Raw genomic sequence first — 13,029 nt, forward strand, 5'->3', positions numbered from 1 at the left:
AATCACCTCTTGGTTATGTTGACCTTTTCTATTTATCTGGTCTTCATTCCATTTATTTCTGCTCTATTCTTCCTTTCCTTTTTTCTAATTTTAGTATATGTGCTGCTGAAGCGAGCACCCTTTCCTTTTTTCTGCTAACTTGGGGCTTAGTTTCTTTTTTTTCCCCTAGTTCCTTGAGATGTAAAATTACATTGAGATTTTCTTCTAGAAATATATAGCTATAAACTTTCCTTTTAGAACTGCTTTTGTAGCAGCCCATAGGCATGTTGTGTTTCCATTTTCGTTTGTGTTGAGATTTTTAAAAATTTTCTTTTGATTTCTTCTTTCAATCCATTGGTTGTTCAGAAACACGTTAATTTCTACATACCTATAAATTTTCAGCTTTCGTCTTGTGGATTCCCAATTTCATACCATTGTGATATTGTCCAAATCTAATGTTTCCTTGTTGATTTTCTGTCTGAATTAACCATCCATTGTTGGAAGTGAGATATTAAAATCCCCTATTATTGTTTGCTATTTCTCCCTTCAGGTCTGTCAGTATTTGCTTAACATATAATTGTTGTACCCTCTTGATGAGTTGACCCCTCTATAATTATATAATGACCTTCTTTGTCTCTTGTTACCATTTTTGGCTTAAAGTATATTATGTCTAATATAAGTCTGGCCATTTCTGCTATCCATTACATTCCACTTGCATGAATAATCTTTTTCCATCCCTTCGACTTTGAGCTAATATATGTCTCTAAAGCTGAAGTGAGTCTCTTGTAGGCAGGATATAGTTAGGTCATTTTTTTTAAAAGAAGCCATTCAGCCACTGTGTCTTTTTGATTAGGGAATTCAATCCTTTTACATTTAGAGTAATTATTGATATGTAAGGATTTGCTAATGCCATCTTTATTGTTTTCTGCCTATTTTGTAGTTCCCTTTTTCCCTCTTTCTACTTTGCTTAAACATCAACATTTATAATCTTAATTTCTGTAGATCAGGAATCCTAGGTACCACTTACTAGACACTCTAATTTAGAGTGTCTTGGAGGCAGAAGTCAAGATGTTATCTTGGGCCACAGTCATCTAAAGGTTCATCTAGAGAGGGATCCACTTCCTCCTGTCCTTGTTGGCAAGATTCAGTTCATGTACTAAGAGCAAGAGCCTTTAGTCTCTTCTTGGGCTTTTGGGAAAAGACCAACCTCAATTCCATCCAATGTGTGCCTATTCAAGGTATATCTCAAACATGACGTTTTACTTCATTAGTGCAAGCAAGGAAGAAAAGTCAGAAAAATAGAGAGAGTATGAGCATAATGGAAACATTAGTTTTTATTGCCTAATCTTAGAAGGAACACTCTATCACTTTTGTGGGATTCTATTTATTAGAAGCAAGTCGCTGGTTTAGCCCAGATTCAGTAGTAAGAATCAATTCAGAGGTATAAACATGAAGAGGTTGAGATTTTTGAGTTGTTCTAGAGGTTATAATATATGTACATAGTTTATCACAGTCCACTAGTATTAACATTTCAGCACTTCAAGTGGAATGTTGATACCTTATCATTTAGGCCACTTTACCTGCACACAAAGTGATCACCACTGTGATATAATTGTCATAATCGTTCTCTGCATATATTGAGAACTCTATCTAGCAATGTTAGAATTTTTGCTTTTAATTGTTACCCATTTTAAAACTCAAGAGCAGAAGAATATCGTATTTTCCCTTGTATTTCTCCTTTTCATTGTTCTTCTTTCATTCTATAATTCCAAGTTTCTTTTAATATAATTTCCTTTATTTCTTATGAATTTCATTTAGCTGTTCTTTTAGAACAGGATTGCTGGAGACAAAGTCTCTATTTTTATCTCAGATGTTTTTCACTGTCATTTCTGAAGGGTACTTTTTTTGGATATAGAATTCTATGTTGAGAGTTCTTTCAGCACTTGAAAAATTTTCTGTCCCTTCCTTTGTCCTCCATGATTTCTTAGGAGAAAACTCATTTGATCAGGGGGTTCCACTCACTGACTTAACCAAAGAGGGGCATCACCTTGTTACTTCAGGGTGGTGACAGTGGAAGTCAGAGTTCTACACACAGGTTTGGTAATACTGCCTTATTAACATGGCAGGTGTTGAAGACAGGGTTTCACTCACTGGCTTTGCTGCTGCAGTGCTTGTTGTTTTGGGAGTGAAGTGTCACTTTTTTCACATAGTGTTTGTTTCCAGAGAAATAGTCATGGTTAAAAGTTTTCTGACCTACTGGGATGCCCTCTTCTTTGTCCTTTGGTGAGCAAGGTTTTATTGGAGTTATTTTTTTCTATGTCCTTTGTAATTTCCAGATTGCCAGCTTCTCTAGTTAAGGCCTATCTATATGTATATATAGAAGGCAAGTAAAGGCCACAAAGAACTCACTGATAGGTTGTTCCTTGAGTCCCATGATCTCTAACCAGTCTGCCTTCCTTTCTCTACCTCTCAGAGTTTCATGGGAGTTGACTTACATATTTTTCTCCAAAGCTTTTTGTTGTGTCTAACAGGAGAAGTAAAATGGAATGTGTTTATTCTTTTTTTGTCTGTAATTGGAAACATGAATCCATTTTACAGGAAGACTACCATGGTAAGTTATGTATTTTTGTAAATCATTTAAAAATGATTTTTAAAAGAGGAGCAACCTAGCAAGAGAAAACTTAGATAACTCAGCCAAACACCACAGGAAAACCCCACCCCATTCCCATCAACAAATATGGAGTAGAGAACATAGACTTCACACTGCCTGGATATAATAAAGCACTCCTCTCACCCAGCCCATCAGGATGGCATCAAGAGAGGATCAAGTGGGGAGCTGGAATTTTGATACCTGCCCATAGTGCTACTGAAGGCGCTGTTGGAAGCTAGAGTTTCATCACAATCCAATCATAATAAGGCTTCACTTCAACTGCATATGGGTAAAATTAATGAGGTACCTCTTCCTCACTCCCACCTTCACCCCCAGCCCAGCCAGATCAAAGACTACTAAGGCCTAGTGGGAAGTCAAAAGTTCCAACTCTAGACAAAGTACCAGGCATTTTTCCCCAGTACTCCCAATGCCTAGGCCATCAAGAAAGCATAGAGAAGAATCTGGACTTTCACTTTCATCTGACATTGATATGGTGGCATCTTACCCTTTTCCCCAGAAAAATTCAGTATCAAAGGAGTCCCACTAAAACAGATTTAAATAAGATTCAGAGTCTCATAATATAATAACCAAAATATCAAACCAAGAATAAGAAAATCTCAACTTGAATGAGAAAATACAATAGATACCCATACTAAGATAACAATAGATGTTGGAATTATCTGACAAAGATTTTAAGGTAGCTATCATTAAAAAAAAGCTTTAATGGAAAAAGAATGAGACCAAGGTAAAAATAGAAAGTCTCAGCCAGCAAAGAAATAAAGAAAGAAGCACTAAATATGAATTTTATAACTTCAAAATACAATACCAAAATTAAAGCCTCAATGAGTGAATTCAACAACAGCACAAAGGATAAAGGAAAGGATTAGTGAGCTTAAGGTAGAAAAGTAGGAATTACCCACTACTCTGAACAACACACAGAAAATAGATCGAAAACAAACAACAGAAAACAGAGCTTTCAATACATGTGGGATTATAACAAAAATCCTAGCATTCATGTCAAAGGAGCTCCAGAAGAGGAGAAAGAGGACTGAAAAAAATAGGACTGAAAAAAATAGTTGAGGAAATAGTGACTGGAAATTTCAAAAATTTGGCCAAAATCATGAGACACTGTGCAAAAACCAAACAGGATAAACTCAAGGAAATCTATACTAAGTTATATCATAATCACATTTCAGAAAGCTAAGACAAATATATATTAAAAATAGTAAGAGAGATCATACCTACTCACCAGGAAAAAATAATTCAAATAACTGGACTTCTCATAAGAAAAGATGGCCTGAGAAGGAACATTTTTCAAGTGCTGAAAGAAAATAACTGTCAATCCTGAATTCTGCATCTAGCAAAAATATACTTTGGGAATTAAAGAGAAATAAAGACATTTTCACATGAAAGAAAACAAATAGAATTTGTACCAGCAGACCTACTTTAAAATAATGGCTAAAGGAAGTTTTCAGACAGAAAGTAAATGATAAAAGAAGGAAACTTGGAACATTAAGGATGAAAAGTGAACACAGAAGGATTAATATGGATTTTATCATAAATTTTCTTTCTCTTCTTGAATTTTCTAAAATTATCTTGTTTAAAGCAAAAGTTTAGGGAGGCGGGGCAAGATGGCGGAAGAGTAGGGTCCCCAAGTCACATGTCCCCACCAAATTACCTAGATAACTTTTAAATCATCCTGAAAACCTACGAATTCAGGTTGAGATTTGCAGAGAGAAATGGAATGGTACAGTGAGAAGAGTTCGTCACTTCTATCTGGGTAGGAAGATGGGAGGGGTGCGGGAATAAAGAAACAAAAGGCATCCAAGGGGGAGGGGCCCGGCGAGGAGCCAGGCTAAGGCAAAGCACGAGTGCCCTCAGGACAGAAAAGCCCAGGCCCGGGGAAGCAGGAGCTTCACCCATCTTCCCGGAGGAAAAGGCACTTGCAGGGAGTTGGAGCAGGATCCCAGGAGGAGCGGCCATGTCTTCAGGTTCCCTGGGACACTAACAGAGGACCTGAGACCCGGGGGAGAGCCACCACAACTGGCGGCCGAGCTGGCTAAAGGGCTGCAGTGCAGCGCCGGCTGGACCCGGGACCAGCTGGGGTGGCGGCTCAGGCAGAGGCTCCACACAGAGGGGGCTGCGTGGCTGGGAGCCTGATTCCAGCAGCACAGGCCTGAGAGCCCAGGGCGCCGGGGGACACAGCCCAAGATCCAGTGCTCTCCCCCCGGACAGGCAGAGGCCAGGAGGGCACAGGACAGCAAAGACACTCCTGCCACCCAGCGACCCCGAGCTGTGCAGATCAGCGGCCCTGCCCCCGGAGCATCCAGGCCCCTGCAGACTGAGAGCTGAGGTAGTTACTGCAGGAGCTGACTCTAGGGCTGGAGAGCTGGCCACCACCAGTGTTATTGTTCCTCCTGGAGCCTCACAGGATAAACAACCCCCACTGAGCCTCACAGTGGCTTCACAGGATTAACAGGTTAAACAACTTTCACTGAGCCATGCACCAGGCAGGGAGCTAAGCAGCTCCCCCAAGTGCTGACACCTGAGAACCAGCACAGCAGGCCCCTCCCCCAGAAGACCAGCTAGACAGGGGAAAAACAAATTATTGACCAACCAGCACTGGGAAGTTCCAGGGGAAGTTGAGGGATTTACAGTATACAGAATCAGAGGATACTCCTCTTGTTTTTTGTTTACTGTTTGCTTCCCCTCCTTTTTACTTTTCTTTTTCTTTTTTTCTTTTCTTTTTATTCTTTTTTTTTTCTTTTTCTTTTCTTCTTTCTCTTCTCTTTTTCTCCTTTTCCCAATACAAATTGTTTTTGGCCACTCTGCACTGAGCAAAATGACTAGAAGGAAAAACTCACCTTAAAAGAAAGAATCAGAAACAGTCCTCTCTCCCACAGAGTTACAAAATTTGGATTGCAATTCAATGTCAGAAAGCCAATTCAGAACACAATTATAAAGCTACTGGTGGCTCTAGAAAAAAGGATAAAGAACTCAAGAGACTTTATGACTGCAGAATTTTGATCTAATCAGGCAGAAATTAAAAATCAATGAAATGAGATGCAATCCAAACTAGAGGTCCTAACAACAAGGGTTAACGAGGTAGAAGAATGAGTGACATAGAAGACAAGTTGATGGCAAGGAGGGAAACTGAGGAAAAAAGAGAAAAATAATTTTTTTGACCCTTTCATTTTATTAAAATGGCATGTAATTAAAACAGCATACTGATCACTTCATACATCTGCGTGCCCCCCAGGTGTGTGGCTGAGGAGTGGCACGTGGGCTCCCTCCATGAGGCTGCAGACTCATGCACTGAGCAATTCATGTTCTTTATCAGTTTTCCCAACAGCGTCAGGATTTGATAATGGGTCGAGGTCACCAAAGAGGCTAAACCAGGCAGTCAGATCCGAGGCAGCCTTGGCAGGCTCTTTCATTGCAGGGCTGTTGTCATTTGGATAGGTTAAGGGAAATAAATGACAGCCTGAGGAAGAAAAATCTACGTTTAATTGGGGTTCCCAAGGGTGCCGAAAGGGACATAGGTCCACAATATGTATTTGAACAAATCATAGCTGAAAACTTTCCTAATCTGGGAAGGGAAACAGGCATTCAGATCCAGGAAATAGAGAGATCCCGTCCCACCTAAAATCAATAAAAACCACTCCACACCTAGCATTTAATACTGAAGCTTGCAAATTCCAAAAATAAAGAGAAGATCCTTAAAGCAGCAAGAGACAAGAAATCTCTGACTTTTATGGGGAGAAATATTAGATTAACAGCAGACCTCTCCACAGAAACCTGGCAGGCCAGAAAGGGCTGGCAGGATATATTCAGGGTCCTAAATGAGAAGAACATGCAGCCAAGAATACTCTATGCAGCAAGGCTCTCATTCAGAATAGAAGGAGGAACAAGAGCTCCCAAGATCAGCAGAAACTGAAAGAATATGTGACCACCAAACCAGTTCTGCAAGAAATATTAAGGGGGACTCTGTAAAAGAAAGAGGAAGTCCAAGGAAACAATCCACACAACAGGGAATGAATAGGTATCATGATGACACTAAACTCGTATCTTTCAATAGTAACTCTGAACGTGAATGGGCTTAATGACCCCATCAAAAGGCACAGGGTTTCAGACTGGATAAAAAAGCAGGACCCATCTATTTGCTGTCTATAAGAGACTCATTTTAGACATAAGGACACCTACAGCCTGAAAATAAAACGTTGGAGAATATTTACCATTCAAATGGTCCTCAAAAGAAAGCAGGGATAGCCATCCTTATATCAGATAAACTAAAGTTTATCCCGAAGACTGTAGTGAGAGATGAGAAAGACACTATATCATACCTAAAGGATTTATCCAACAAGAGGACTTAACAATCATCAATATATATGCCCCGAATGTGGGTGCTGCCAAGTATATCAATCAATTAATAACCAAAGCTAAGACATTCTTAGATAATAATACACTTATACTTGGTGACTTCGATGTAGCGCTTTCTACAATCAATAGGTCTTCTAAGCACAACATCTCCAAAGAAACAAGAGCTTTAAATGATACACTGGACCAGATGGATTTCACAGATATTTACAGAACTTTACATCCAAATGCAACTGAATACACATTCTTCTCAAGTGCACATGGAACTTTCTCCAGAATAGACCACATACTGGGTCACAGATCAGGTCTTAACCAATACCAAAAGACTGGGATCATCCCCTGCATATTTTCAGACCATAATGGTTTGAAATTAGAACAAAATCACAAGAAGAAGCTTGGGAGGATTTCAAACACGTGGAGGTTAAGGACCACCCTGCTAAAAGATGAAAGGGTCAACCAGGAAATTAGAGAAGAATTACAAAGATTCATGGAAACTAAGGGAACAAAGATACAATCAATTGGAAAAGGACAAACATTCTATGATCTCATTCATTTGGGGAATATAAAAAATAGTGAAAGGGAATAAAGGGAAAAGGAGAAAAAAATGAATGGGAAATATCAGAAAGGGACACTGAAAATAAGAGACTCCTAACTCTGGGAAACGAACTAGGGGTGGTAGAAAGGGAGGTGGTAGAAAAGGACCAGCAAATAGAGCCTAGGACTAGCAGAAGATGGTAAATAATAAAGATTAGAGCAGAAATAAATGACATATAAACAAACAAAAAACCAGTAGGACAGATCAACAAAACTAAGAGCTGGTTCTTTAAAAGAATTAGTAAGAATAAAATTGACAAACACGTAGCCTGACTTATAAAAAAGAAAAGAGTTGAGTGTCCAACTCTTGTTTTTGGCTCATGATCTCAAGGTTATGGGATTGAGCCCCATATCAGGCTCTACACTCACCATGAAGTCTGAGACTCTCCCTCTGCCCCTCACTCCTACCCTCCGTCTCTCTCTCTCTCTCTCTCTCTCTCTCTCTCTCTCAAATAAATAAATCTTAGAGAAAGAAAAACAGAAAAAAGAAAGGACTCAAATATATAAAAATCATGAATGAAGGAGGAGATATCACAATCAACACCACAGAAATACAAAACAATCATAAGAGAACTCTAGGAAAATTACATGCCAACAAACTACGCAATCTGGAAGAAATGGAAAAATTCCTAGAAAAGTACAAACTACCAAAACTGAAACAGGAAAAAATAGAAAACCTGAACATACCCATAACCAGCAAAGAAATTGAATCAGTAATCAAAAATCTCCCAACAAACCAAAGTCCAGGACCAGATAGCTTCCCAAGGGAATTCTACCAGACATGTAAAGAAAAGTTTACACCTATTCCCAAACTATTCCAAAAAATAGAAATGGAAGAACAGCTTCCAACCTCATTCTATGAGGCCAGCATTACCTTGATTCCAAAATCAGACAAAGATGCCACTAAAAAAGGAGAATTACAGGCCAATATCCCTATCCATGAACAAAGGATGCAAAAATTTTCAACAAAATACTAGTAAATCAAATCCATAGTACATTAAAAGAATTATGCACCACAATCAAGTGGGATTTTTGCTGGGCTGCAGGGGTGATTCAATATTCACAGATCACCACATTAGTAAAAGAAAGGATAAGAACCATATTACCCTCTCCATAGATGCAGAAAAAGCATTTGACAAAGTATAGCATCCTTTCTTGATAAAAACTCCCAAAAATATTGGGAGATAAATGGACATATCTCAACATCATAAAGGCCATATATGAAAGACCCATAGCTAATATAATCTTCAATGGATGATTTTTTTCAAAATTCTAAATGTTTATTGCCAGAATAGCAAACTTCATAAAGATACCTTTTAAAAGTACATAGTAAATGACAAGCAAATTAAACAGAAAACTTTGACCAAAGAAAAGCAAAGATTGATGCTATCATGCACATAGAGTCAAATTAAGACCAAACCAAACAGGTGCATTTAAGAATATATGAGTTACATAATCCACAATCTAAGACTAAAGGAGACTTATTCCAAAACATTTGGGGTGGAGTATTCTAGGGAGAATGGGAGGAAGAATTTTCTCTTAATACAGAAAATTGAAATATTTAGATGAGACACAGACTGATGACTAAAACATCAATGATCAGCTTAATTTCATCTCTAAGAACAGATATCTGGATTATAGGCCAAAAGAAGTACAAGAATCGATCAAATAACCAGGGAGAAAATTAAAGCAGTCATCAGAAACCTCCCAAGACACAAAAGTCCAGGGCCAGATGGCTTCCCAGGGGAATTCTATCAAACGTTTAAAGAAGAAACCATACCTATTCTACTAAAGCTGTTTGGAAAGAAAGAGATGAAGTACTTCCAAACTCTTTCTATGAGACCAGCATCACCTTAATTCCAAAACCAGACAAAGAGCCCACCAAAAAGGAGAATTATAGACCAGTATCCCTGATGAACATGGATGCAAAAATCCTCAACAAGATACCAGCCAATAGGATCCAACAACACATTAAGAAGATTATTCACCATGACCAAGTGGGATTTATCCCCAGGATGCAAGGCTGGTTCAACACTTGTAAAGCAATCAATGTGATTCATCATATCAGCAAGAGAAAAAACAAGAACCATATGATCCTCTCAATAGATGCATTTGACAAAATACAGCATCCATTCCTGATCAAAACTCTTCAGGGTGTAGGGATAGAGGGAACATTCCTCAGCATCTTAAAAGCCATCTATGAAAAGCCCACAGCAAATATCACTCTCAATGGGGAAACACTAGGAGCCTTTCCCCTAAGATCAGGAACACGACAGGGATGTCCACTCTCACCACTGCTATTCAACATAGTACTAGAAGTTGTAGCCTCAACAATCAGGCAACAAAAAGAAATAAAAGGCATACAAATGGGCAAAGAAGAAGTCAAACTCTCACTCTTCACAGATCACATGATACTGTACATAGAAAACCCAAAAGACTCCACCCCAAGACTGCTAGAACTCATATGGCAATTTGGCAGTGTGGCAGGATACAAAACCAATGCCTAGAAATCAGTGGCATTTCTATACACTAACAATGAGACTGAAGAAAAGAGAAATTAAGGAGTCCATCCCATCCCATTTACAATTGCACCCAAAAGTATAAGGTACCTAGGAATAAACCTAACTAAAGAGGTAAAGTATCTGTACTCTAAACACTGCAGAACACTTCTGAAAGAAATTGAGGAAGACACAAAGAAATGGGAAAACATTCCATGCTCATGGATTGGAAAAATTAATATTGTGAAAATGTCTATGCTACCCATGGCAATTTACATGTTTAATGCAATCCCTATCAAAGTACCATGGACTTTCCTAAGAGAGTTGGAACAAATCATCTTAAGATTTGTGTGGAATCAGAAAAGACCCCGATTAGCCAGGGGAATATTAAAAAAGAAAACCAGAGCCGGGCGCATCACAATGCCAGATTTCAGGTTGTACTACAAAGGATGGTAATCAAGACAGTGTGGTATTGGCACAAAAACAGACACATAGATCAATGGAACAGAATAAAGAACTCAGAAATGGGCCCTCAACTCTATGGTCAACTAATATTCGACAAAGCAGGAAAGACTATCCACTGGATAAAGGACAGTCTCTTCAAAAAATGGTGCTGGGAAACTTGGACATCCATATTCAGAAGAATAAAACTGGACCACTCTCTTACACCATACACAAAGACAAACTCAAAATGGATGAAAGATCTAAATGTGAGACAAGATTCCATCAAAATCCTAGAGGAGAATACAGGCAACACCCTTTTTGAACTTGACCACAGCAACTTCTTGCAAGATACATCCATGAAGGCAAGAGAAACAAAAGCAAAAATGAATTATTTGGACTTCATCAAGATAAGAAGCTTCTGCACAGCAAAAGAAAAGTCAACAAAACTAAAAGATAACCTAGAGAATGGGAGAAGATATTTGCAAATGATGTATCAGATAAAGGGCTAGTATCCAAGATCTATAAAGAACTTATTAAACTCAACAGCAAAGAAACAAACAAGCCAATCATGAAATGGGTAAAAGGCGTGAACAGAAATCTCACAGAGGAAGACATAGACATGGCCAACAAGCACACGAGGAAATGCTCCGCATCACTTGCCATCAGGGAAATACAAATCAAAACCACAATGAGATACCACCTCACACCAGTGAGAATGGGGAAAATTAACAAGACAGGAAACAACAAATGTTAGAGAGGATTTGGAGAAAGGGGACCCTCTTGTGCTGTTGGTGGGAATGTGAACTGGTACAGCCACTCTGGAAAACTGCGTGGAGGTTCCTCAAAAAGTTAAAATTAGAGCTACCCTACGACCCAGCAATTACACTACTGGGTATTTACCCCAAAGATACAGATGTAATGAAACAACAGGACTCCTGCACCCCAATATTCATAGCATCAATATCCACAATAGCCAAACTGTGGAAGTAGCTATGGATAAACAAGATGTGATATATATATATACACACACACAATGGAATATTCCTCAGCCATCAGAAAGGACAAATACCCACTATTTGCTTTGACATGGATGGAACTGGAGGGTATTATGCTGAAGTAAGACAATCAGAAGGACAATTATCATATGGTTTCACTCATATGGGGAATATAAGAAATAGTGAAAGTGATTATAAGGGAAAGGAGGGGAACTGAGTGGGAAAAATTAGAGAGGGAGACAAACCATGAGACTCCTAACTCTGGGAAACAAACAATGGGTTGTGGAAGGGGAGGTTGGTTGGGAGTTAGGGTAACTGGGTGATGGGCACTGAGGAGTGCACTTGATAGGATGAGCAATGGGTGTTATACTATATGTTGGCAAATTCAAACTTCAATAAAAACAAATGTATAAAATTTAAAATTAAAAAACAAATTTTTTCAAACAGATAAAGGTGGAAGAATTTGTCACCATCACTAGCATATTGTAACGAATACTAAAGAAAGTTATTCAAGGTGAGGGAAGTGATCTCATATGGAAGCACAGATTTCAAAGAAGAAATAAGAGTATCTAATACTTGAAAAGTAAACATGTGGGTAAATGTAAAAGACTAAATTTTTTGAAAATGCTATTGACTTTTTCAGGTGAAAATAATAGCAATATATAGATGGAATTATAAAATACGTAGAATTAAATGTAGCACCACAGGCAAGAAGAGGTAACAAAAATTATACTGTTGTATTTTGTTGTTTGTTAAGTAGGATAATACTAATTCAAGGTAGACTATGATAAATTAAGCATGCATATTATTATCTCTGGATTAGCCACCAAAAATAGTAATAATGTTAAAAAGGGACAATAAAGAAAAATAGATCAATGCTCAACTAACCTAAAAGAAAGAGGGGAGAAAAAAATAACGAAGAAATGTGAGACATATAAAAAATACATAACACAATAGTAGGCTTAAAACAAACAGTATCAGAAATTATATTAAATGTAAATGCTGTTGACACTTCAATTTAAAAACAACCACCTGAATTTAAAAAGATACAAGACTCAACTATGTGCAGTTCACATCGGATACATTTTATTTTTTTAAGACTTTATGTATTGATTTGAGAGAAAGTAGAGCCAGGGAGATCACAGAGGGAGAGGACGAGGGAGAATCACTGCTGAGCAGGAAGCCTAATGTGGGGCTGGATCCTAGGACTCTGAGGTCATGATTCTAGCTTAAGGCTGACACTTAACCAACTGAGCCACCCAGGTACCCTTAAATACATCTTAAATATAAGGAAGGATACACTGAAAGTTAAAGAAGGAAAAAAGATATCCCATGCAAAGAATAACTGTAAAAAAGCTGGCATGGCTATATTAATATCAGAAAAAAAGCAAATTGTAAAACTTAAAGTATAAATAAAGATAAAAAGAAGAATTATGTCATGATAAAAAGGCAATTCATCAGGAAAATATACCAGTGCTAAAGATTTATGCAC

The sequence above is a fragment of the Vulpes vulpes genome, chromosome 7, assembly GCF_048418805.1.
Source record: "Vulpes vulpes isolate BD-2025 chromosome 7, VulVul3, whole genome shotgun sequence".
NCBI classification, from domain to species: Eukaryota; Metazoa; Chordata; class Mammalia; order Carnivora; family Canidae; genus Vulpes; species Vulpes vulpes.